The 24,458-nt window shown below is 46.5% G+C and overlaps 15 non-coding genes across 15 annotated transcripts; all 15 read right to left on the bottom strand.

The window, feature by feature from the left end:
- Positions 1–868: 868 nt before the first annotated feature.
- On the bottom strand, positions 869–1,059 carry LOC142279477 (U2 spliceosomal RNA). The gene has a single exon (XR_012742097.1). It is a non-coding gene; the product is annotated as a U2 spliceosomal RNA (small nuclear RNA).
- Positions 1,060–2,446: 1,387 nt separating this feature from the next.
- Positions 2,447–2,642, bottom strand: LOC142279490 (U2 spliceosomal RNA). The gene has a single exon (XR_012742109.1). It is a non-coding gene; the product is annotated as a U2 spliceosomal RNA (small nuclear RNA).
- A 2,185-nt stretch (positions 2,643–4,827) lies between these two features.
- Positions 4,828–5,018, bottom strand: LOC142279489 (U2 spliceosomal RNA). The gene has a single exon (XR_012742108.1). It is a non-coding gene; the product is annotated as a U2 spliceosomal RNA (small nuclear RNA).
- Positions 5,019–6,405: 1,387 nt separating this feature from the next.
- On the bottom strand, positions 6,406–6,596 carry LOC142279476 (U2 spliceosomal RNA). The gene has a single exon (XR_012742095.1). It is a non-coding gene; the product is annotated as a U2 spliceosomal RNA (small nuclear RNA).
- Positions 6,597–7,983: 1,387 nt separating this feature from the next.
- LOC142279475 (U2 spliceosomal RNA) lies at positions 7,984–8,174 on the bottom strand. The gene has a single exon (XR_012742094.1). It is a non-coding gene; the product is annotated as a U2 spliceosomal RNA (small nuclear RNA).
- Positions 8,175–9,561: 1,387 nt separating this feature from the next.
- LOC142279474 (U2 spliceosomal RNA) lies at positions 9,562–9,752 on the bottom strand. Its single transcript, XR_012742093.1, has one exon. It is a non-coding gene; the product is annotated as a U2 spliceosomal RNA (small nuclear RNA).
- A 1,387-nt stretch (positions 9,753–11,139) lies between these two features.
- LOC142279473 (U2 spliceosomal RNA) lies at positions 11,140–11,330 on the bottom strand. Its single transcript, XR_012742092.1, has one exon. It is a non-coding gene; the product is annotated as a U2 spliceosomal RNA (small nuclear RNA).
- A 1,387-nt stretch (positions 11,331–12,717) lies between these two features.
- LOC142279471 (U2 spliceosomal RNA) lies at positions 12,718–12,908 on the bottom strand. Its single transcript, XR_012742091.1, has one exon. It is a non-coding gene; the product is annotated as a U2 spliceosomal RNA (small nuclear RNA).
- A 1,387-nt stretch (positions 12,909–14,295) lies between these two features.
- Positions 14,296–14,486, bottom strand: LOC142279470 (U2 spliceosomal RNA). Its single transcript, XR_012742090.1, has one exon. It is a non-coding gene; the product is annotated as a U2 spliceosomal RNA (small nuclear RNA).
- A 1,387-nt stretch (positions 14,487–15,873) lies between these two features.
- Positions 15,874–16,064, bottom strand: LOC142279469 (U2 spliceosomal RNA). Its single transcript, XR_012742089.1, has one exon. It is a non-coding gene; the product is annotated as a U2 spliceosomal RNA (small nuclear RNA).
- Positions 16,065–17,451: 1,387 nt separating this feature from the next.
- On the bottom strand, positions 17,452–17,642 carry LOC142279493 (U2 spliceosomal RNA). Its single transcript, XR_012742112.1, has one exon. It is a non-coding gene; the product is annotated as a U2 spliceosomal RNA (small nuclear RNA).
- A 1,387-nt stretch (positions 17,643–19,029) lies between these two features.
- On the bottom strand, positions 19,030–19,220 carry LOC142279492 (U2 spliceosomal RNA). The gene has a single exon (XR_012742111.1). It is a non-coding gene; the product is annotated as a U2 spliceosomal RNA (small nuclear RNA).
- Positions 19,221–20,607: 1,387 nt separating this feature from the next.
- LOC142279491 (U2 spliceosomal RNA) lies at positions 20,608–20,798 on the bottom strand. Its single transcript, XR_012742110.1, has one exon. It is a non-coding gene; the product is annotated as a U2 spliceosomal RNA (small nuclear RNA).
- Positions 20,799–22,185: 1,387 nt separating this feature from the next.
- On the bottom strand, positions 22,186–22,376 carry LOC142279480 (U2 spliceosomal RNA). The gene has a single exon (XR_012742100.1). It is a non-coding gene; the product is annotated as a U2 spliceosomal RNA (small nuclear RNA).
- Positions 22,377–23,763: 1,387 nt separating this feature from the next.
- Positions 23,764–23,954, bottom strand: LOC142279468 (U2 spliceosomal RNA). The gene has a single exon (XR_012742088.1). It is a non-coding gene; the product is annotated as a U2 spliceosomal RNA (small nuclear RNA).
- Between the last annotated feature and the right edge of the window lie 504 nt (positions 23,955–24,458).

The raw sequence follows: 24,458 nt of genomic DNA, 5'->3' as shown, positions 1-24,458 counted from the left end.
AGCTTGTTTTCTAGGCAGCAGCGCTATTGTGATGTCATCGGGGGGCATTGTGACAAGCCGCCAGTGTTCCGTCTCTTCATGTTGTGCACAGTTCAAACGGAAAATACATCAACAGGCAGACTACAGAAAAGCTTACTATCAAAGGTTAGAGGGGGGCTTTCTCAGAGGGCTTTTTACAGTTTTTCTATTCCCAATTAGCCGTTTAAGTGTACTTATTGAAAGTAGTAATTCTTTCATAGGCCGCCCTTTCTTAGTATTTGACGTTCCTTATATTGCGGTATGAGGCTTCGCAGTAGGTTGCAAACATTCATCACCCATGACTTTCCCCAATTGAGCTCAGAAGCTCAATGTCTATCATGACCTCTCTTTTAGAATGTCCAAGAGCAAGCAAACTATTCCTCCAGGAGAGGGCGCCAACAGACTACTAAAGAGATCATCATTACTCAAAGAAAACCCCAAAAACCAATGCATGATAGGAATAAACAGGTAACTTTCTTTGGAGTGGAAGCGGAGAGATCGCACCAGATGCCAATTCTAGATGTTATCACACCTGTGGTCACTGCAGCAGCAGGTGAATCCACTTTGTCCAAAAGGGATCTATTCCATTCAATTGCAAATGATCTAGATAAGACAGAGAACTGCAGCACGGGGACATAGCCGAGTTGGTCAGGTTGAGTGGTGATGAGTTTGCTATTTGGATGAATAAAGAAAGTCAAAAGTGTGAAAGATAAAAAACAAAAGGAGGAAGTGTGAAAAGTGAATGGGCCAAATTGAGGTGCATATGAAGACGTATGCTTTCTTCCAATTCATTAAATCGGGCTAATATGAATCAGGTGAATTGAGTTCTGCTTTTGGAAACTGGGTTAAGAAGGGGTGCACCGTTCCTGGAGGTACTGCAATACCAGGTCAATGCGTGGAGTGGACAGAGCAAGCTCTTTTTCCATCTCCCTGTTCTAAAAATCCATTTAATATATGGTCCCCAGATAGGGGACGTATCAGATATTAAACTGATAAGAACAGATACTACACTTGATCTTAGCCAAAAGGCCGAGAAGCGATAACCAGAATTGGTTTGGGCCTCGAGTGGCACCCTGGCCTATGCCGGACACATCTTAGGGAGAGAGAGCGAGAGGGAGACAAACCCACGCCTACACAAGACATTTTGTCACCCAAGCCAACCCTTGAAAAGGCTGCTTTGCAGAGCCAAAACAAGAAGAATGGTGCGTTTTGCAGCCGCCGCCCACTGCAATGAATCTGAATAACTCCTCCTTTAGGGCGCAAGCAACTCCCCTCCCCCTTGCAGTCTTTCCAATTCACGATACAAAAAGACGGACAGGACAGGTTGCCTGACTTTCCGTCACTGCCACCCTTTGCCATCCTTACCCGTAGAAAGCCCTTTCATCATCCCCAAACCCTAATCTTTTCCCTTTCCTTCCCAGCCCCCAAACCCTGCCCTCTGTACCTTTCTCACCACCCGCTTCCCTTCTCCTGTCATCCCCCTACCACCCGGGAAAAAAAGAGATTGCCCCCTCCTTCCACTAGCCCACCCTCCCACCCAAAGAACAACTTCTTCTGCGCAGCTTGTTTTCTAGGCAGCAGCGCTATTGTGATGTCATCGGGGGGCATTGTGACAAGCCGCCAGTGTTCCGTCTCTTCATGTTGTGCACAGTTCAAACGGAAAATACATCAACAGGCAGACTACAGAAAAGCTTACTATCAAAGGTTAGAGGGGGGCTTTCTCAGAGGGCTTTTTACAGTTTTTCTATTCCCAATTAGCCGTTTAAGTGTACTTATTGAAAGTAGTAATTCTTTCATAGGCCGCCCTTTCTTAGTATTTGACGTTCCTTATATTGCGGTATGAGGCTTCGCAGTAGGTTGCAAACATTCATCACCCATGACTTTCCCCAATTGAGCTCAGAAGCTCAATGTCTATCATGACCTCTCTTTTAGAATGTCCAAGAGCAAGCAAACTATTCCTCCAGGAGAGGGCGCCAACAGACTACTAAAGAGATCATCATTACTCAAAGAAAACCCCAAAAACCAATGCATGATAGGAATAAACAGGTAACTTTCTTTGGAGTGGAAGCGGAGAGATCGCACCAGATGCCAATTCTAGATGTTATCACACCTGTGGTCACTGCAGCAGCAGGTGAATCCACTTTGTCCAAAAGGGATCTATTCCATTCAATTGCAAATGATCTAGATAAGACAGAGAACTGCAGCACGGGGACATAGCCGAGTTGGTCAGGTTGAGTGGTGATGAGTTTGCTATTTGGATGAATAAAGAAAGTCAAAAGTGTGAAAGATAAAAAACAAAAGGAGGAAGTGTGAAAAGTGAATGGGCCAAATTGAGGTGCATATGAAGACGTATGCTTTCTTCCAATTCATTAAATCGGGCTAATATGAATCAGGTGAATTGAGTTCTGCTTTTGGAAACTGGGTTAAGAAGGGGTGCACCGTTCCTGGAGGTACTGCAATACCAGGTCAATGCGTGGAGTGGACAGAGCAAGCTCTTTTTCCATCTCCCTGTTCTAAAAATCCATTTAATATATGGTCCCCAGATAGGGGACGTATCAGATATTAAACTGATAAGAACAGATTTTGATTTAATGAAGCTTTCCAAAGCACCACAAAAAATGCATGACCGAAGTCACACCAAAAACAGTGCAAAGGCTAGGATTCGTGTGGACCCCACCGTGAGGAGAGGGTCCCCAAAAATCAACCCCGTCCCTCCGAGCCAGAAGGCCACAGCAAGGGTCAGGGATCTTCGGTGCTCTCCCAAGCCGAAGCCTGGTTGAGCCTTGTCGTTGCTCCCAGCGTCCACCCAGGCATCTTACCCAAGTGGAGTAGAGAGCTACTAGTTGTTGGTTTCGCAGCCGAAACTGCCCGGACCGTCAACCGGTGTTGGTTTCTCAGCCCAAGGCTAACCGGACCTCCAACCGGGTGTTGGTTTCTCAGCCGAAGCTGACCCAGACCTCCAACCGGGTGTTGGTTTCTCAGCCGAAGCTGACCCAGACCTCCAACCGGGTGTTAGTTTCTCAGCCCAAAGCTGACCAGACCTCCGACCGGGATTATAAAAATTTCCCTTCCTAGCCAGAAGGCCGGGATAGGGTAATATGCTCAAAAAGTATGAAAAGGCAAGGTACGGTGTGCTACAGAGCCCAAGGCTTGCCGGGGTCCCAAGCCAGCAAGCTCAGACTCACTCCAGGGTCGTCAGTCCTGGGGCACGTTGTACCATAGCCCCCCACCCTTACTCAGTCTAATAGCCTCGATCCTGGTAGGGCCATGTTTTCCTCTAGATGAATATACTATCCACCCAGAGTACTAGCAAGCGCAACCTTCCAGTGTGCATTGTATCATTGTACTAAGGTGGCCTGGAGCTTAAACCACCTCTTCGAACAACACTACACTTGATCTTAGCCAAAAGGCCGAGAAGCGATAACCAGAATTGGTTTGGGCCTCGAGTGGCACCCTGGCCTATGCCGGACACATCTTAGGGAGAGAGAGCGAGAGGGAGACAAACCCACGCCTACACAAGACATTTTGTCACCCAAGCCAACCCTTGAAAAGGCTGCTTTGCAGAGCCAAAACAAGAAGAATGGTGCGTTTTGCAGCCGCCGCCCACTGCAATGAATCTGAATAACTCCTCCTTTAGGGCGCAAGCAACTCCCCTCCCCCTTGCAGTCTTTCCAATTCACGATACAAAAAGACGGACAGGACAGGTTGCCTGACTTTCCGTCACTGCCACCCTTTGCCATCCTTACCCGTAGAAAGCCCTTTCATCATCCCCAAACCCTAATCTTTTCCCTTTCCTTCCCAGCCCCCAAACCCTGCCCTCTGTACCTTTCTCACCACCCGCTTCCCTTCTCCTGTCATCCCCCTACCACCCGGGAAAAAAAGAGATTGCCCCCTCCTTCCACTAGCCCACCCTCCCACCCAAAGAACAACTTCTTCTGCGCAGCTTGTTTTCTAGGCAGCAGCGCTATTGTGATGTCATCGGGGGGCATTGTGACAAGCCGCCAGTGTTCCGTCTCTTCATGTTGTGCACAGTTCAAACGGAAAATACATCAACAGGCAGACTACAGAAAAGCTTACTATCAAAGGTTAGAGGGGGGCTTTCTCAGAGGGCTTTTTACAGTTTTTCTATTCCCAATTAGCCGTTTAAGTGTACTTATTGAAAGTAGTAATTCTTTCATAGGCCGCCCTTTCTTAGTATTTGACGTTCCTTATATTGCGGTATGAGGCTTCGCAGTAGGTTGCAAACATTCATCACCCATGACTTTCCCCAATTGAGCTCAGAAGCTCAATGTCTATCATGACCTCTCTTTTAGAATGTCCAAGAGCAAGCAAACTATTCCTCCAGGAGAGGGCGCCAACAGACTACTAAAGAGATCATCATTACTCAAAGAAAACCCCAAAAACCAATGCATGATAGGAATAAACAGGTAACTTTCTTTGGAGTGGAAGCGGAGAGATCGCACCAGATGCCAATTCTAGATGTTATCACACCTGTGGTCACTGCAGCAGCAGGTGAATCCACTTTGTCCAAAAGGGATCTATTCCATTCAATTGCAAATGATCTAGATAAGACAGAGAACTGCAGCACGGGGACATAGCCGAGTTGGTCAGGTTGAGTGGTGATGAGTTTGCTATTTGGATGAATAAAGAAAGTCAAAAGTGTGAAAGATAAAAAACAAAAGGAGGAAGTGTGAAAAGTGAATGGGCCAAATTGAGGTGCATATGAAGACGTATGCTTTCTTCCAATTCATTAAATCGGGCTAATATGAATCAGGTGAATTGAGTTCTGCTTTTGGAAACTGGGTTAAGAAGGGGTGCACCGTTCCTGGAGGTACTGCAATACCAGGTCAATGCGTGGAGTGGACAGAGCAAGCTCTTTTTCCATCTCCCTGTTCTAAAAATCCATTTAATATATGGTCCCCAGATAGGGGACGTATCAGATATTAAACTGATAAGAACAGGTACTACACTTGATCTTAGCCAAAAGGCCGAGAAGCGATAACCAGAATTGGTTTGGGCCTCGAGTGGCACCCTGGCCTATGCCGGACACATCTTAGGGAGAGAGAGCGAGAGGGAGACAAACCCACGCCTACACAAGACATTTTGTCACCCAAGCCAACCCTTGAAAAGGCTGCTTTGCAGAGCCAAAACAAGAAGAATGGTGCGTTTTGCAGCCGCCGCCCACTGCAATGAATCTGAATAACTCCTCCTTTAGGGCGCAAGCAACTCCCCTCCCCCTTGCAGTCTTTCCAATTCACGATACAAAAAGACGGACAGGACAGGTTGCCTGACTTTCCGTCACTGCCACCCTTTGCCATCCTTACCCGTAGAAAGCCCTTTCATCATCCCCAAACCCTAATCTTTTCCCTTTCCTTCCCAGCCCCCAAACCCTGCCCTCTGTACCTTTCTCACCACCCGCTTCCCTTCTCCTGTCATCCCCCTACCACCCGGGAAAAAAAGAGATTGCCCCCTCCTTCCACTAGCCCACCCTCCCACCCAAAGAACAACTTCTTCTGCGCAGCTTGTTTTCTAGGCAGCAGCGCTATTGTGATGTCATCGGGGGGCATTGTGACAAGCCGCCAGTGTTCCGTCTCTTCATGTTGTGCACAGTTCAAACGGAAAATACATCAACAGGCAGACTACAGAAAAGCTTACTATCAAAGGTTAGAGGGGGGCTTTCTCAGAGGGCTTTTTACAGTTTTTCTATTCCCAATTAGCCGTTTAAGTGTACTTATTGAAAGTAGTAATTCTTTCATAGGCCGCCCTTTCTTAGTATTTGACGTTCCTTATATTGCGGTATGAGGCTTCGCAGTAGGTTGCAAACATTCATCACCCATGACTTTCCCCAATTGAGCTCAGAAGCTCAATGTCTATCATGACCTCTCTTTTAGAATGTCCAAGAGCAAGCAAACTATTCCTCCAGGAGAGGGCGCCAACAGACTACTAAAGAGATCATCATTACTCAAAGAAAACCCCAAAAACCAATGCATGATAGGAATAAACAGGTAACTTTCTTTGGAGTGGAAGCGGAGAGATCGCACCAGATGCCAATTCTAGATGTTATCACACCTGTGGTCACTGCAGCAGCAGGTGAATCCACTTTGTCCAAAAGGGATCTATTCCATTCAATTGCAAATGATCTAGATAAGACAGAGAACTGCAGCACGGGGACATAGCCGAGTTGGTCAGGTTGAGTGGTGATGAGTTTGCTATTTGGATGAATAAAGAAAGTCAAAAGTGTGAAAGATAAAAAACAAAAGGAGGAAGTGTGAAAAGTGAATGGGCCAAATTGAGGTGCATATGAAGACGTATGCTTTCTTCCAATTCATTAAATCGGGCTAATATGAATCAGGTGAATTGAGTTCTGCTTTTGGAAACTGGGTTAAGAAGGGGTGCACCGTTCCTGGAGGTACTGCAATACCAGGTCAATGCGTGGAGTGGACAGAGCAAGCTCTTTTTCCATCTCCCTGTTCTAAAAATCCATTTAATATATGGTCCCCAGATAGGGGACGTATCAGATATTAAACTGATAAGAACAGATACTACACTTGATCTTAGCCAAAAGGCCGAGAAGCGATAACCAGAATTGGTTTGGGCCTCGAGTGGCACCCTGGCCTATGCCGGACACATCTTAGGGAGAGAGAGCGAGAGGGAGACAAACCCACGCCTACACAAGACATTTTGTCACCCAAGCCAACCCTTGAAAAGGCTGCTTTGCAGAGCCAAAACAAGAAGAATGGTGCGTTTTGCAGCCGCCGCCCACTGCAATGAATCTGAATAACTCCTCCTTTAGGGCGCAAGCAACTCCCCTCCCCCTTGCAGTCTTTCCAATTCACGATACAAAAAGACGGACAGGACAGGTTGCCTGACTTTCCGTCACTGCCACCCTTTGCCATCCTTACCCGTAGAAAGCCCTTTCATCATCCCCAAACCCTAATCTTTTCCCTTTCCTTCCCAGCCCCCAAACCCTGCCCTCTGTACCTTTCTCACCACCCGCTTCCCTTCTCCTGTCATCCCCCTACCACCCGGGAAAAAAAGAGATTGCCCCCTCCTTCCACTAGCCCACCCTCCCACCCAAAGAACAACTTCTTCTGCGCAGCTTGTTTTCTAGGCAGCAGCGCTATTGTGATGTCATCGGGGGGCATTGTGACAAGCCGCCAGTGTTCCGTCTCTTCATGTTGTGCACAGTTCAAACGGAAAATACATCAACAGGCAGACTACAGAAAAGCTTACTATCAAAGGTTAGAGGGGGGCTTTCTCAGAGGGCTTTTTACAGTTTTTCTATTCCCAATTAGCCGTTTAAGTGTACTTATTGAAAGTAGTAATTCTTTCATAGGCCGCCCTTTCTTAGTATTTGACGTTCCTTATATTGCGGTATGAGGCTTCGCAGTAGGTTGCAAACATTCATCACCCATGACTTTCCCCAATTGAGCTCAGAAGCTCAATGTCTATCATGACCTCTCTTTTAGAATGTCCAAGAGCAAGCAAACTATTCCTCCAGGAGAGGGCGCCAACAGACTACTAAAGAGATCATCATTACTCAAAGAAAACCCCAAAAACCAATGCATGATAGGAATAAACAGGTAACTTTCTTTGGAGTGGAAGCGGAGAGATCGCACCAGATGCCAATTCTAGATGTTATCACACCTGTGGTCACTGCAGCAGCAGGTGAATCCACTTTGTCCAAAAGGGATCTATTCCATTCAATTGCAAATGATCTAGATAAGACAGAGAACTGCAGCACGGGGACATAGCCGAGTTGGTCAGGTTGAGTGGTGATGAGTTTGCTATTTGGATGAATAAAGAAAGTCAAAAGTGTGAAAGATAAAAAACAAAAGGAGGAAGTGTGAAAAGTGAATGGGCCAAATTGAGGTGCATATGAAGACGTATGCTTTCTTCCAATTCATTAAATCGGGCTAATATGAATCAGGTGAATTGAGTTCTGCTTTTGGAAACTGGGTTAAGAAGGGGTGCACCGTTCCTGGAGGTACTGCAATACCAGGTCAATGCGTGGAGTGGACAGAGCAAGCTCTTTTTCCATCTCCCTGTTCTAAAAATCCATTTAATATATGGTCCCCAGATAGGGGACGTATCAGATATTAAACTGATAAGAACAGATACTACACTTGATCTTAGCCAAAAGGCCGAGAAGCGATAACCAGAATTGGTTTGGGCCTCGAGTGGCACCCTGGCCTATGCCGGACACATCTTAGGGAGAGAGAGCGAGAGGGAGACAAACCCACGCCTACACAAGACATTTTGTCACCCAAGCCAACCCTTGAAAAGGCTGCTTTGCAGAGCCAAAACAAGAAGAATGGTGCGTTTTGCAGCCGCCGCCCACTGCAATGAATCTGAATAACTCCTCCTTTAGGGCGCAAGCAACTCCCCTCCCCCTTGCAGTCTTTCCAATTCACGATACAAAAAGACGGACAGGACAGGTTGCCTGACTTTCCGTCACTGCCACCCTTTGCCATCCTTACCCGTAGAAAGCCCTTTCATCATCCCCAAACCCTAATCTTTTCCCTTTCCTTCCCAGCCCCCAAACCCTGCCCTCTGTACCTTTCTCACCACCCGCTTCCCTTCTCCTGTCATCCCCCTACCACCCGGGAAAAAAAGAGATTGCCCCCTCCTTCCACTAGCCCACCCTCCCACCCAAAGAACAACTTCTTCTGCGCAGCTTGTTTTCTAGGCAGCAGCGCTATTGTGATGTCATCGGGGGGCATTGTGACAAGCCGCCAGTGTTCCGTCTCTTCATGTTGTGCACAGTTCAAACGGAAAATACATCAACAGGCAGACTACAGAAAAGCTTACTATCAAAGGTTAGAGGGGGGCTTTCTCAGAGGGCTTTTTACAGTTTTTCTATTCCCAATTAGCCGTTTAAGTGTACTTATTGAAAGTAGTAATTCTTTCATAGGCCGCCCTTTCTTAGTATTTGACGTTCCTTATATTGCGGTATGAGGCTTCGCAGTAGGTTGCAAACATTCATCACCCATGACTTTCCCCAATTGAGCTCAGAAGCTCAATGTCTATCATGACCTCTCTTTTAGAATGTCCAAGAGCAAGCAAACTATTCCTCCAGGAGAGGGCGCCAACAGACTACTAAAGAGATCATCATTACTCAAAGAAAACCCCAAAAACCAATGCATGATAGGAATAAACAGGTAACTTTCTTTGGAGTGGAAGCGGAGAGATCGCACCAGATGCCAATTCTAGATGTTATCACACCTGTGGTCACTGCAGCAGCAGGTGAATCCACTTTGTCCAAAAGGGATCTATTCCATTCAATTGCAAATGATCTAGATAAGACAGAGAACTGCAGCACGGGGACATAGCCGAGTTGGTCAGGTTGAGTGGTGATGAGTTTGCTATTTGGATGAATAAAGAAAGTCAAAAGTGTGAAAGATAAAAAACAAAAGGAGGAAGTGTGAAAAGTGAATGGGCCAAATTGAGGTGCATATGAAGACGTATGCTTTCTTCCAATTCATTAAATCGGGCTAATATGAATCAGGTGAATTGAGTTCTGCTTTTGGAAACTGGGTTAAGAAGGGGTGCACCGTTCCTGGAGGTACTGCAATACCAGGTCAATGCGTGGAGTGGACAGAGCAAGCTCTTTTTCCATCTCCCTGTTCTAAAAATCCATTTAATATATGGTCCCCAGATAGGGGACGTATCAGATATTAAACTGATAAGAACAGATACTACACTTGATCTTAGCCAAAAGGCCGAGAAGCGATAACCAGAATTGGTTTGGGCCTCGAGTGGCACCCTGGCCTATGCCGGACACATCTTAGGGAGAGAGAGCGAGAGGGAGACAAACCCACGCCTACACAAGACATTTTGTCACCCAAGCCAACCCTTGAAAAGGCTGCTTTGCAGAGCCAAAACAAGAAGAATGGTGCGTTTTGCAGCCGCCGCCCACTGCAATGAATCTGAATAACTCCTCCTTTAGGGCGCAAGCAACTCCCCTCCCCCTTGCAGTCTTTCCAATTCACGATACAAAAAGACGGACAGGACAGGTTGCCTGACTTTCCGTCACTGCCACCCTTTGCCATCCTTACCCGTAGAAAGCCCTTTCATCATCCCCAAACCCTAATCTTTTCCCTTTCCTTCCCAGCCCCCAAACCCTGCCCTCTGTACCTTTCTCACCACCCGCTTCCCTTCTCCTGTCATCCCCCTACCACCCGGGAAAAAAAGAGATTGCCCCCTCCTTCCACTAGCCCACCCTCCCACCCAAAGAACAACTTCTTCTGCGCAGCTTGTTTTCTAGGCAGCAGCGCTATTGTGATGTCATCGGGGGGCATTGTGACAAGCCGCCAGTGTTCCGTCTCTTCATGTTGTGCACAGTTCAAACGGAAAATACATCAACAGGCAGACTACAGAAAAGCTTACTATCAAAGGTTAGAGGGGGGCTTTCTCAGAGGGCTTTTTACAGTTTTTCTATTCCCAATTAGCCGTTTAAGTGTACTTATTGAAAGTAGTAATTCTTTCATAGGCCGCCCTTTCTTAGTATTTGACGTTCCTTATATTGCGGTATGAGGCTTCGCAGTAGGTTGCAAACATTCATCACCCATGACTTTCCCCAATTGAGCTCAGAAGCTCAATGTCTATCATGACCTCTCTTTTAGAATGTCCAAGAGCAAGCAAACTATTCCTCCAGGAGAGGGCGCCAACAGACTACTAAAGAGATCATCATTACTCAAAGAAAACCCCAAAAACCAATGCATGATAGGAATAAACAGGTAACTTTCTTTGGAGTGGAAGCGGAGAGATCGCACCAGATGCCAATTCTAGATGTTATCACACCTGTGGTCACTGCAGCAGCAGGTGAATCCACTTTGTCCAAAAGGGATCTATTCCATTCAATTGCAAATGATCTAGATAAGACAGAGAACTGCAGCACGGGGACATAGCCGAGTTGGTCAGGTTGAGTGGTGATGAGTTTGCTATTTGGATGAATAAAGAAAGTCAAAAGTGTGAAAGATAAAAAACAAAAGGAGGAAGTGTGAAAAGTGAATGGGCCAAATTGAGGTGCATATGAAGACGTATGCTTTCTTCCAATTCATTAAATCGGGCTAATATGAATCAGGTGAATTGAGTTCTGCTTTTGGAAACTGGGTTAAGAAGGGGTGCACCGTTCCTGGAGGTACTGCAATACCAGGTCAATGCGTGGAGTGGACAGAGCAAGCTCTTTTTCCATCTCCCTGTTCTAAAAATCCATTTAATATATGGTCCCCAGATAGGGGACGTATCAGATATTAAACTGATAAGAACAGATACTACACTTGATCTTAGCCAAAAGGCCGAGAAGCGATAACCAGAATTGGTTTGGGCCTCGAGTGGCACCCTGGCCTATGCCGGACACATCTTAGGGAGAGAGAGCGAGAGGGAGACAAACCCACGCCTACACAAGACATTTTGTCACCCAAGCCAACCCTTGAAAAGGCTGCTTTGCAGAGCCAAAACAAGAAGAATGGTGCGTTTTGCAGCCGCCGCCCACTGCAATGAATCTGAATAACTCCTCCTTTAGGGCGCAAGCAACTCCCCTCCCCCTTGCAGTCTTTCCAATTCACGATACAAAAAGACGGACAGGACAGGTTGCCTGACTTTCCGTCACTGCCACCCTTTGCCATCCTTACCCGTAGAAAGCCCTTTCATCATCCCCAAACCCTAATCTTTTCCCTTTCCTTCCCAGCCCCCAAACCCTGCCCTCTGTACCTTTCTCACCACCCGCTTCCCTTCTCCTGTCATCCCCCTACCACCCGGGAAAAAAAGAGATTGCCCCCTCCTTCCACTAGCCCACCCTCCCACCCAAAGAACAACTTCTTCTGCGCAGCTTGTTTTCTAGGCAGCAGCGCTATTGTGATGTCATCGGGGGGCATTGTGACAAGCCGCCAGTGTTCCGTCTCTTCATGTTGTGCACAGTTCAAACGGAAAATACATCAACAGGCAGACTACAGAAAAGCTTACTATCAAAGGTTAGAGGGGGGCTTTCTCAGAGGGCTTTTTACAGTTTTTCTATTCCCAATTAGCCGTTTAAGTGTACTTATTGAAAGTAGTAATTCTTTCATAGGCCGCCCTTTCTTAGTATTTGACGTTCCTTATATTGCGGTATGAGGCTTCGCAGTAGGTTGCAAACATTCATCACCCATGACTTTCCCCAATTGAGCTCAGAAGCTCAATGTCTATCATGACCTCTCTTTTAGAATGTCCAAGAGCAAGCAAACTATTCCTCCAGGAGAGGGCGCCAACAGACTACTAAAGAGATCATCATTACTCAAAGAAAACCCCAAAAACCAATGCATGATAGGAATAAACAGGTAACTTTCTTTGGAGTGGAAGCGGAGAGATCGCACCAGATGCCAATTCTAGATGTTATCACACCTGTGGTCACTGCAGCAGCAGGTGAATCCACTTTGTCCAAAAGGGATCTATTCCATTCAATTGCAAATGATCTAGATAAGACAGAGAACTGCAGCACGGGGACATAGCCGAGTTGGTCAGGTTGAGTGGTGATGAGTTTGCTATTTGGATGAATAAAGAAAGTCAAAAGTGTGAAAGATAAAAAACAAAAGGAGGAAGTGTGAAAAGTGAATGGGCCAAATTGAGGTGCATATGAAGACGTATGCTTTCTTCCAATTCATTAAATCGGGCTAATATGAATCAGGTGAATTGAGTTCTGCTTTTGGAAACTGGGTTAAGAAGGGGTGCACCGTTCCTGGAGGTACTGCAATACCAGGTCAATGCGTGGAGTGGACAGAGCAAGCTCTTTTTCCATCTCCCTGTTCTAAAAATCCATTTAATATATGGTCCCCAGATAGGGGACGTATCAGATATTAAACTGATAAGAACAGATACTACACTTGATCTTAGCCAAAAGGCCGAGAAGCGATAACCAGAATTGGTTTGGGCCTCGAGTGGCACCCTGGCCTATGCCGGACACATCTTAGGGAGAGAGAGCGAGAGGGAGACAAACCCACGCCTACACAAGACATTTTGTCACCCAAGCCAACCCTTGAAAAGGCTGCTTTGCAGAGCCAAAACAAGAAGAATGGTGCGTTTTGCAGCCGCCGCCCACTGCAATGAATCTGAATAACTCCTCCTTTAGGGCGCAAGCAACTCCCCTCCCCCTTGCAGTCTTTCCAATTCACGATACAAAAAGACGGACAGGACAGGTTGCCTGACTTTCCGTCACTGCCACCCTTTGCCATCCTTACCCGTAGAAAGCCCTTTCATCATCCCCAAACCCTAATCTTTTCCCTTTCCTTCCCAGCCCCCAAACCCTGCCCTCTGTACCTTTCTCACCACCCGCTTCCCTTCTCCTGTCATCCCCCTACCACCCGGGAAAAAAAGAGATTGCCCCCTCCTTCCACTAGCCCACCCTCCCACCCAAAGAACAACTTCTTCTGCGCAGCTTGTTTTCTAGGCAGCAGCGCTATTGTGATGTCATCGGGGGGCATTGTGACAAGCCGCCAGTGTTCCGTCTCTTCATGTTGTGCACAGTTCAAACGGAAAATACATCAACAGGCAGACTACAGAAAAGCTTACTATCAAAGGTTAGAGGGGGGCTTTCTCAGAGGGCTTTTTACAGTTTTTCTATTCCCAATTAGCCGTTTAAGTGTACTTATTGAAAGTAGTAATTCTTTCATAGGCCGCCCTTTCTTAGTATTTGACGTTCCTTATATTGCGGTATGAGGCTTCGCAGTAGGTTGCAAACATTCATCACCCATGACTTTCCCCAATTGAGCTCAGAAGCTCAATGTCTATCATGACCTCTCTTTTAGAATGTCCAAGAGCAAGCAAACTATTCCTCCAGGAGAGGGCGCCAACAGACTACTAAAGAGATCATCATTACTCAAAGAAAACCCCAAAAACCAATGCATGATAGGAATAAACAGGTAACTTTCTTTGGAGTGGAAGCGGAGAGATCGCACCAGATGCCAATTCTAGATGTTATCACACCTGTGGTCACTGCAGCAGCAGGTGAATCCACTTTGTCCAAAAGGGATCTATTCCATTCAATTGCAAATGATCTAGATAAGACAGAGAACTGCAGCACGGGGACATAGCCGAGTTGGTCAGGTTGAGTGGTGATGAGTTTGCTATTTGGATGAATAAAGAAAGTCAAAAGTGTGAAAGATAAAAAACAAAAGGAGGAAGTGTGAAAAGTGAATGGGCCAAATTGAGGTGCATATGAAGACGTATGCTTTCTTCCAATTCATTAAATCGGGCTAATATGAATCAGGTGAATTGAGTTCTGCTTTTGGAAACTGGGTTAAGAAGGGGTGCACCGTTCCTGGAGGTACTGCAATACCAGGTCAATGCGTGGAGTGGACAGAGCAAGCTCTTTTTCCATCTCCCTGTTCTAAAAATCCATTTAATATATGGTCCCCAGATAGGGGACGTATCAGATATTAAACTGATAAGAACAGATACTACACTTGATCTTAGCCAAAAGGCCGAGAAGCGATAACCAGAATTGGTTTGGGCCTCGAGTGGCACCCTGGCCTATGCCGGACACATCTTAGGGAGAGAGAGCGAGAGGGAGACAAACCCACGCCTACACAAGACATTTTGTCACCCAAGCCAACCCTTGAAAAGGCTGCTTTGCAGAGCCAAAACAAGAAGAATGGTGCGTTTTGCAGCCGCCGCCCACTGCAATGAATCTGAATAACTCCTCCTTTAGGGCGCAAGCAACTCCCCTCCCCCTTGCAGTCTTTCCAATTCACGATACAAAAAGACGGACAGGACAGGTTGCCTGACTTTCCGTCACTGCCACCCTTTGCCATCCTTACCCGTAGAAAGCCCTTTCATCATCCCCAAACCCTAATCTTTTCCCTTTCCTTCCCAGCCCCCAAACCCTGCCCTCTGTACCTTTCTCACCACCCGCTTCCCTTCTCCTGTCATCCCCCTACCACCCGGGAAAAAAAGAGATTGCCCCCTCCTTCCACTAGCCCACCCTCCCACCCAAAGAACAACTTCTTCTGCGCAGCTTGTTTTCTAGGCAGCAGCGCTATTGTGATGTCATCGGGGGGCATTGTGACAAGCCGCCAGTGTTCCGTCTCTTCATGTTGTGCACAGTTCAAACGGAAAATACATCAACAGGCAGACTACAGAAAAGCTTACTATCAAAGGTTAGAGGGGGGCTTTCTCAGAGGGCTTTTTACAGTTTTTCTATTCCCAATTAGCCGTTTAAGTGTACTTATTGAAAGTAGTAATTCTTTCATAGGCCGCCCTTTCTTAGTATTTGACGTTCCTTATATTGCGGTATGAGGCTTCGCAGTAGGTTGCAAACATTCATCACCCATGACTTTCCCCAATTGAGCTCAGAAGCTCAATGTCTATCATGACCTCTCTTTTAGAATGTCCAAGAGCAAGCAAACTATTCCTCCAGGAGAGGGCGCCAACAGACTACTAAAGAGATCATCATTACTCAAAGAAAACCCCAAAAACCAATGCATGATAGGAATAAACAGGTAACTTTCTTTGGAGTGGAAGCGGAGAGATCGCACCAGATGCCAATTCTAGATGTTATCACACCTGTGGTCACTGCAGCAGCAGGTGAATCCACTTTGTCCAAAAGGGATCTATTCCATTCAATTGCAAATGATCTAGATAAGACAGAGAACTGCAGCACGGGGACATAGCCGAGTTGGTCAGGTTGAGTGGTGATGAGTTTGCTATTTGGATGAATAAAGAAAGTCAAAAGTGTGAAAGATAAAAAACAAAAGGAGGAAGTGTGAAAAGTGAATGGGCCAAATTGAGGTGCATATGAAGACGTATGCTTTCTTCCAATTCATTAAATCGGGCTAATATGAATCAGGTGAATTGAGTTCTGCTTTTGGAAACTGGGTTAAGAAGGGGTGCACCGTTCCTGGAGGTACTGCAATACCAGGTCAATGCGTGGAGTGGACAGAGCAAGCTCTTTTTCCATCTCCCTGTTCTAAAAATCCATTTAATATATGGTCCCCAGATAGGGGACGTATCAGATATTAAACTGATAAGAACAGATACTACACTTGATCTTAGCCAAAAGGCCGAGAAGCGATAACCAGAATTGGTTTGGGCCTCGAGTGGCACCCTGGCCTATGCCGGACACATCTTAGGGAGAGAGAGCGAGAGGGAGACAAACCCACGCCTACACAAGACATTTTGTCACCCAAGCCAACCCTTGAAAAGGCTGCTTTGCAGAGCCAAAACAAGAAGAATGGTGCGTTTTGCAGCCGCCGCCCACTGCAATGAATCTGAATAACTCCTCCTTTAGGGCGCAAGCAACTCCCCTCCCCCTTGCAGTCTTTCCAATTCACGATACAAAAAGACGGACAGGACAGGTTGCCTGACTTTCCGTCACTGCCACCCTTTGCCATCCTTACCCGTAGAAAGCCCTTTCATCATCCCCAAACCCTAATCTTTTCCCTTTCCTTCCCAGCCCCCAAACCCTGCCCTCTGTACCTTTCTCACCACCCGCTTCCCTTCTCCTGTCATCCCCCTACCACCCGGGAAAAAAAGAGATTGCCCCCTCCTTCCACTAGCCCACCCTCCCACCCAAAGAACAACTTCTTCTGCGCAGCTTGTTTTCTAGGCAGCAGCGCTATTGTGATGTCATCGGGGGGCATTGTGACAAGCCGCCAGTGTTCCGTCTCTTCATGTTGTGCACAGTTCAAACGGAAAATACATCAACAGGCAGACTACAGAAAAGCTTACTATCAAAGGTTAGAGGGGGGCTTTCTCAGAGGGCTTTTTACAGTTTTTCTATTCCCAATTAGCCGTTTAAGTGTACTTATTGAAAGTAGTAATTCTTTCATAGGCCGCCCTTTCTTAGTATTTGACGTTCCTTATATTGCGGTATGAGGCTTCGCAGTAGGTTGCAAACATTCATCACCCATGACTTTCCCCAATTGAGCTCAGAAGCTCAATGTCTATCATGACCTCTCTTTTAGAATGTCCAAGAGCAAGCAAACTATTCCTCCAGGAGAGGGCGCCAACAGACTACTAAAGAGATCATCATTACTCAAAGAAAACCCCAAAAACCAATGCATGATAGGAATAAACAGGTAACTTTCTTTGGAGTGGAAGCGGAGAGATCGCACCAGATGCCAATTCTAGATGTTATCACACCTGTGGTCACTGCAGCAGCAGGTGAATCCACTTTGTCCAAAAGGGATCTATTCCATTCAATTGCAAATGATCTAGATAAGACAGAGAACTGCAGCACGGGGACATAGCCGAGTTGGTCAGGTTGAGTGGTGATGAGTTTGCTATTTGGATGAATAAAGAAAGTCAAAAGTGTGAAAGATAAAAAACAAAAGGAGGAAGTGTGAAAAGTGAATGGGCCAAATTGAGGTGCATATGAAGACGTATGCTTTCTTCCAATTCATTAAATCGGGCTAATATGAATCAGGTGAATTGAGTTCTGCTTTTGGAAACTGGGTTAAGAAGGGGTGCACCGTTCCTGGAGGTACTGCAATACCAGGTCAATGCGTGGAGTGGACAGAGCAAGCTCTTTTTCCATCTCCCTGTTCTAAAAATCCATTTAATATATGGTCCCCAGATAGGGGACGTATCAGATATTAAACTGATAAGAACAGATACTACACTTGATCTTAGCCAAAAGGCCGAGAAGCGATAACCAGAATTGGTTTGGGCCTCGAGTGGCACCCTGGCCTATGCCGGACACATCTTAGGGAGAGAGAGCGAGAGGGAGACAAACCCACGCCTACACAAGACATTTTGTCACCCAAGCCAACCCTTGAAAAGGCTGCTTTGCAGAGCCAAAACAAGAAGAATGGTGCGTTTTGCAGCCGCCGCCCACTGCAATGAATCTGAATAACTCCTCCTTTAGGGCGCAAGCAACTCCCCTCCCCCTTGCAGTCTTTCCAATTCACGATACAAAAAGACGGACAGGACAGGTTGCCTGACTTTCCGTCACTGCCACCCTTTGCCATCCTTACCCGTAGAAAGCCCTTTCATCATCCCCAAACCCTAATCTTTTCCCTTTCCTTCCCAGCCCCCAAACCCTGCCCTCTGTACCTTTCTCACCACCCGCTTCCCTTCTCCTGTCATCCCCCTACCACCCGGGAAAAAAAGAGATTGCCCCCTCCTTCCACTAGCCCACCCTCCCACCCAAAGAACAACTTCTTCTGCGCAGCTTGTTTTCTAGGCAGCAGCGCTATTGTGATGTCATCGGGGGGCATTGTGACAAGCCGCCAGTGTTCCGTCTCTTCATGTTGTGCACAGTTCAAACGGAAAATACATCAACAGGCAGACTACAGAAAAGCTTACTATCAAAGGTTAGAGGGGGGCTTTCTCAGAGGGCTTTTTACAGTTTTTCTATTCCCAATTAGCCGTTTAAGTGTACTTATTGAAAGTAGTAATTCTTTCATAGGCCGCCCTTTCTTAGTATTTGACGTTCCTTATATTGCGGTATGAGGCTTCGCAGTAGGTTGCAAACATTCATCACCCATGACTTTCCCCAATTGAGCTCAGAAGCTCAATGTCTATCATGACCTCTCTTTTAGAATGTCCAAGAGCAAGCAAACTATTCCTCCAGGAGAGGGCGCCAACAGACTACTAAAGAGATCATCATTACTCAAAGAAAACCCCAAAAACCAATGCATGATAGGAATAAACAGGTAACTTTCTTTGGAGTGGAAGCGGAGAGATCGCACCAGATGCCAATTCTAGATGTTATCACACCTGTGGTCACTGCAGCAGCAGGTGAATCCACTTTGTCCAAAAGGGATCTATTCCATTCAATTGCAAATGATCTAGATAAGACAGAGAACTGCAGCACGGGGACATAGCCGAGTTGGTCAGGTTGAGTGGTGATGAGTTTGCTATTTGGATGAATAAAGAAAGTCAAAAGTGTGAAAGATAAAAAACAAAAGGAGGAAGTGTGAAAAGTGAATGGGCCAAATTGAGGTGCATATGAAGACGTATGCTTTCTTCCAATTCATTAAATCGGGCTAATATGAATCAGGTGAATTGAGTTCTGCTTTTGGAAACTGGGTTAAGAAGGGGTGCACCGTTCCTGGAGGTACTGCAATACCAGGTCAATGCGTGGAGTGGACAGAGCAAGCTCTTTTTCCATCTCCCTGTTCTAAAAATCCATTTAATATATGGTCCCCAGATAGGGGACGTATCAGATATTAAACTGATAAGAACAGATACTACACTTGATCTTAGCCAAAAGGCCGAGAAGCGATAACCAGAATTGGTTTGGGCCTCGAGTGGCACCCTGGCCTATGCCGGACACATCTTAGGGAGAGAGAGCGAGAGGGAGACAAACCCACGCCTACACAAGACATTTTGTCACCCAAGCCAACCCTTGAAAAGGCTGCTTTGCAGAGCCAAAACAAGAAGAATGGTGCGTTTTGCAGCCGCCGCCCACTGCAATGAATCTGAATAACTCCTCCTTTAGGGCGCAAGCAACTCCCCTCCCCCTTGCAGTCTTTCCAATTCACGATACAAAAAGACGGACAGGACAGGTTGCCTGACTTTCCGTCACTGCCACCCTTTGCCATCCTTACCCGTAGAAAGCCCTTTCATCATCCCCAAACCCTAATCTTTTCCCTTTCCTTCCCAGCCCCCAAACCCTGCCCTCTGTACCTTTCTCACCACCCGCTTCCCTTCTCCTGTCATCCCCCTACCACCCGGGAAAAAAAGAGATTGCCCCCTCCTTCCACTAGCCCACCCTCCCACCCAAAGAACAACTTCTTCTGCGCAGCTTGTTTTCTAGGCAGCAGCGCTATTGTGATGTCATCGGGGGGCATTGTGACAAGCCGCCAGTGTTCCGTCTCTTCATGTTGTGCACAGTTCAAACGGAAAATACATCAACAGGCAGACTACAGAAAAGCTTACTATCAAAGGTTAGAGGGGGGCTTTCTCAGAGGGCTTTTTACAGTTTTTCTATTCCCAATTAGCCGTTTAAGTGTACTTATTGAAAGTAGTAATTCTTTCATAGGCCGCCCTTTCTTAGTATTTGACGTTCCTTATATTGCGGTATGAGGCTTCGCAGTAGGTTGCAAACATTCATCACCCATGACTTTCCCCAATTGAGCTCAGAAGCTCAATGTCTATCATGACCTCTCTTTTAGAATGTCCAAGAGCAAGCAAACTATTCCTCCAGGAGAGGGCGCCAACAGACTACTAAAGAGATCATCATTACTCAAAGAAAACCCCAAAAACCAATGCATGATAGGAATAAACAGGTAACTTTCTTTGGAGTGGAAGCGGAGAGATCGCACCAGATGCCAATTCTAGATGTTATCACACCTGTGGTCACTGCAGCAGCAGGTGAATCCACTTTGTCCAAAAGGGATCTATTCCATTCAATTGCAAATGATCTAGATAAGACAGAGAACTGCAGCACGGGGACATAGCCGAGTTGGTCAGGTTGAGTGGTGATGAGTTTGCTATTTGGATGAATAAAGAAAGTCAAAAGTGTGAAAGATAAAAAACAAAAGGAGGAAGTGTGAAAAGTGAATGGGCCAAATTGAGGTGCATATGAAGACGTATGCTTTCTTCCAATTCATTAAATCGGGCTAATATGAATCAGGTGAATTGAGTTCTGCTTTTGGAAACTGGGTTAAGAAGGGGTGCACCGTTCCTGGAGGTACTGCAATACCAGGTCAATGCGTGGAGTGGACAGAGCAAGCTCTTTTTCCATCTCCCTGTTCTAAAAATCCATTTAATATATGGTCCCCAGATAGGGGACGTATCAGATATTAAACTGATAAGAACAGATACTACACTTGATCTTAGCCAAAAGGCCGAGAAGCGATAACCAGAATTGGTTTGGGCCTCGAGTGGCACCCTGGCCTATGCCGGACACATCTTAGGGAGAGAGAGCGAGAGGGAGACAAACCCACGCCTACACAAGACATTTTGTCACCCAAGCCAACCCTTGAAAAGGCTGCTTTGCAGAGCCAAAACAAGAAGAATGGTGCGTTTTGCAGCCGCCGCCCACTGCAATGAATCTGAATAACTCCTCCTTTAGGGCGCAAGCAACTCCCCTCCCCCTTGCAGTCTTTCCAATTCACGATACAAAAAGACGGACAGGACAGGTTGCCTGACTTTCCGTCACTGCCACCCTTTGCCATCCTTACCCGTAGAAAGCCCTTTCATCATCCCCAAACCCTAATCTTTTCCCTTTCCTTCCCAGCCCCCAAACCCTGCCCTCTGTACCTTTCTCACCACCCGCTTCCCTTCTCCTGTCATCCCCCTACCACCCGGGAAAAAAAGAGATTGCCCCCTCCTTCCACTAGCCCACCCTCCCACCCAAAGAACAACTTCTTCTGCGCAGCTTGTTTTCTAGGCAGCAGCGCTATTGTGATGTCATCGGGGGGCATTGTGACAAGCCGCCAGTGTTCCGTCTCTTCATGTTGTGCACAGTTCAAACGGAAAATACATCAACAGGCAGACTACAGAAAAGCTTACTATCAAAGGTTAGAGGGGGGCTTTCTCAGAGGGCTTTTTACAGTTTTTCTATTCCCAATTAGCCGTTTAAGTGTACTTATTGAAAGTAGTAATTCTTTCATAGGCCGCCCTTTCTTAGTATTTGACGTTCCTTATATTGCGGTATGAGGCTTCGCAGTAGGTTGCAAACATTCATCACCCATGACTTTCCCCAATTGAGCTCAGAAGCTCAATGTCTATCATGACCTCTCTTTTAGAATGTCCAAGAGCAAGCAAACTATTCCTCCAGGAGAGGGCGCCAACAGACTACTAAAGAGATCATCATTACTCAAAGAAAACCCCAAAAACCAATGCATGATAGGAATAAACAGGTAACTTTCTTTGGAGTGGAAGCGGAGAGATCGCACCAGATGCCAATTCTAGATGTTATCACACCTGTGGTCACTGCAGCAGCAGGTGAATCCACTTTGTCCAAAAGGGATCTATTCCATTCAATTGCAAATGATCTAGATAAGACAGAGAACTGCAGCACGGGGACATAGCCGAGTTGGTCAGGTTGAGTGGTGATGAGTTTGCTATTTGGATGAATAAAGAAAGTCAAAAGTGTGAAAGATAAAAAACAAAAGGAGGAAGTGTGAAAAGTGAATGGGCCAAATTGAGGTGCATATGAAGACGTATGCTTTCTTCCAATTCATTAAATCGGGCTAATATGAATCAGGTGAATTGAGTTCTGCTTTTGGAAACTGGGTTAAGAAGGGGTGCACCGTTCCTGGAGGTACTGCAATACCAGGTCAATGCGTGGAGTGGACAGAGCAAGCTCTTTTTCCATCTCCCTGTTCTAAAAATCCATTTAATATATGGTCCCCAGATAGGGGACGTATCAGATATTAAACTGATAAGAACAGATACTACACTTGATCTTAGCCAAAAGGCCGAGAAGCGATAACCAGAATTGGTTTGGGCCTCGAGTGGCACCCTGGCCTATGCCGGACACATCTTAGGGAGAGAGAGCGAGAGGGAGACAAACCCACGCCTACACAAGACATTTTGTCACCCAAGCCAACCCTTGAAAAGGCTGCTTTGCAGAGCCAAAACAAGAAGAATGGTGCGTTTTGCAGCCGCCGCCCACTGCAATGAATCTGAATAACTCCTCCTTTAGGGCGCAAGCAACTCCCCTCCCCCTTGCAGTCTTTCCAATTCACGATACAAAAAGACGGACAGGACAGGTTGCCTGACTTTCCGTCACTGCCACCCTTTGCCATCCTTACCCGTAGAAAGCCCTTTCATCATCCCCAAACCCTAATCTTTTCCCTTTCCTTCCCAGCCCCCAAACCCTGCCCTCTGTACCTTTCTCACCACCCGCTTCCCTTCTCCTGTCATCCCCCTACCACCCGGGAAAAAAAGAGATTGCCCCCTCCTTCCACTAGCCCACCCTCCCACCCAAAGAACAACTTCTTCTGCGCAGCTTGTTTTCTAGGCAGCAGCGCTATTGTGATGTCATCGGGGGGCATTGTGACAAGCCGCCAGTGTTCCGTCTCTTCATGTTGTGCACAGTTCAAACGGAAAATACATCAACAGGCAGACTACAGAAAAGCTTACTATCAAAGGTTAGAGGGGGGCTTTCTCAGAGGGCTTTTTACAGTTTTTCTATTCCCAATTAGCCGTTTAAGTGTACTTATTGAAAGTAGTAATTCTTTCATAGGCCGCCCTTTCTTAGTATTTGACGTTCCTTATATTGCGGTATGAGGCTTCGCAGTAGGTTGCAAACATTCATCACCCATGACTTTCCCCAATTGAGCTCAGAAGCTCAATGTCTATCATGACCTCTCTTTTAGAATGTCCAAGAGCAAGCAAACTATTCCTCCAGGAGAGGGCGCCAACAGACTACTAAAGAGATCATCATTACTCAAAGAAAACCCCAAAAACCAATGCATGATAGGAATAAACAGGTAACTTTCTTTGGAGTGGAAGCGGAGAGATCGCACCAGATGCCAATTCTAGATGTTATCACACCTGTGGTCACTGCAGCAGCAGGTGAATCCACTTTGTCCAAAAGGGATCTATTCCATTCAATTGCAAATGATCTAGATAAGACAGAGAACTGCAGCACGGGGACATAGCCGAGTTGGTCAGGTTGAGTGGTGATGAGTTTGCTATTTGGATGAATAAAGAAAGTCAAAAGTGTGAAAGATAAAAAACAAAAGGAGGAAGTGTGAAAAGTGAATGGGCCAAATTGAGGTGCATATGAAGACGTATGCTTTCTTCCAATTCATTAAATCGGGCTAATATGAATCAGGTGAATTGAGTTCTGCTTTTGGAAACTGGGTTAAGAAGGGGTGCACCGTTCCTGGAGGTACTGCAATACCAGGTCAATGCGTGGAGTGGACAGAGCAAGCTCTTTTTCCATCTCCCTGTTCTAAAAATCCATTTAATATATGGTCCCCAGATAGGGGACGTATCAGATATTAAACTGATAAGAACAGATACTACACTTGATCTTAGCCAAAAGGCCGAGAAGCGATAACCAGAATTGGTTTGGGCCTCGAGTGGCACCCTGGCCTATGCCGGACACATCTTAGGGAGAGAGAGCGAGAGGGAGACAAACCCACGCCTACACAAGACATTTTGTCACCCAAGCCAACCCTTGAAAAGGCTGCTTTGCAGAGCCAAAACAAGAAGAATGGTGCGTTTTGCAGCCGCCGCCCACTGCAATGAATCTGAATAACTCCTCCTTTAGGGCGCAAGCAACTCCCCTCCCCCTTGCAGTCTTTCCAATTCACGATACAAAAAGACGGACAGGACAGGTTGCCTGACTTTCCGTCACTGCCACCCTTTGCCATCCTTACCCGTAGAAAGCCCTTTCATCATCCCCAAACCCTAATCTTTTCCCTTTCCTTCCCAGCCCCCAAACCCTGCCCTCTGTACCTTTCTCACCACCCGCTTCCCTTCTCCTGTCATCCCCCTACCACCCGGGAAAAAAAGAGATTGCCCCCTCCTTCCACTAGCCCACCCTCCCACCCAAAGAA

Source organism: Anomaloglossus baeobatrachus, unplaced genomic scaffold (assembly GCF_048569485.1).
Source record: "Anomaloglossus baeobatrachus isolate aAnoBae1 unplaced genomic scaffold, aAnoBae1.hap1 Scaffold_4332, whole genome shotgun sequence".
In the NCBI taxonomy this organism is placed as follows: domain Eukaryota; kingdom Metazoa; phylum Chordata; class Amphibia; order Anura; family Aromobatidae; genus Anomaloglossus; species Anomaloglossus baeobatrachus.
This window is presented reverse-complemented; position numbering and strand designations above follow the sequence as displayed.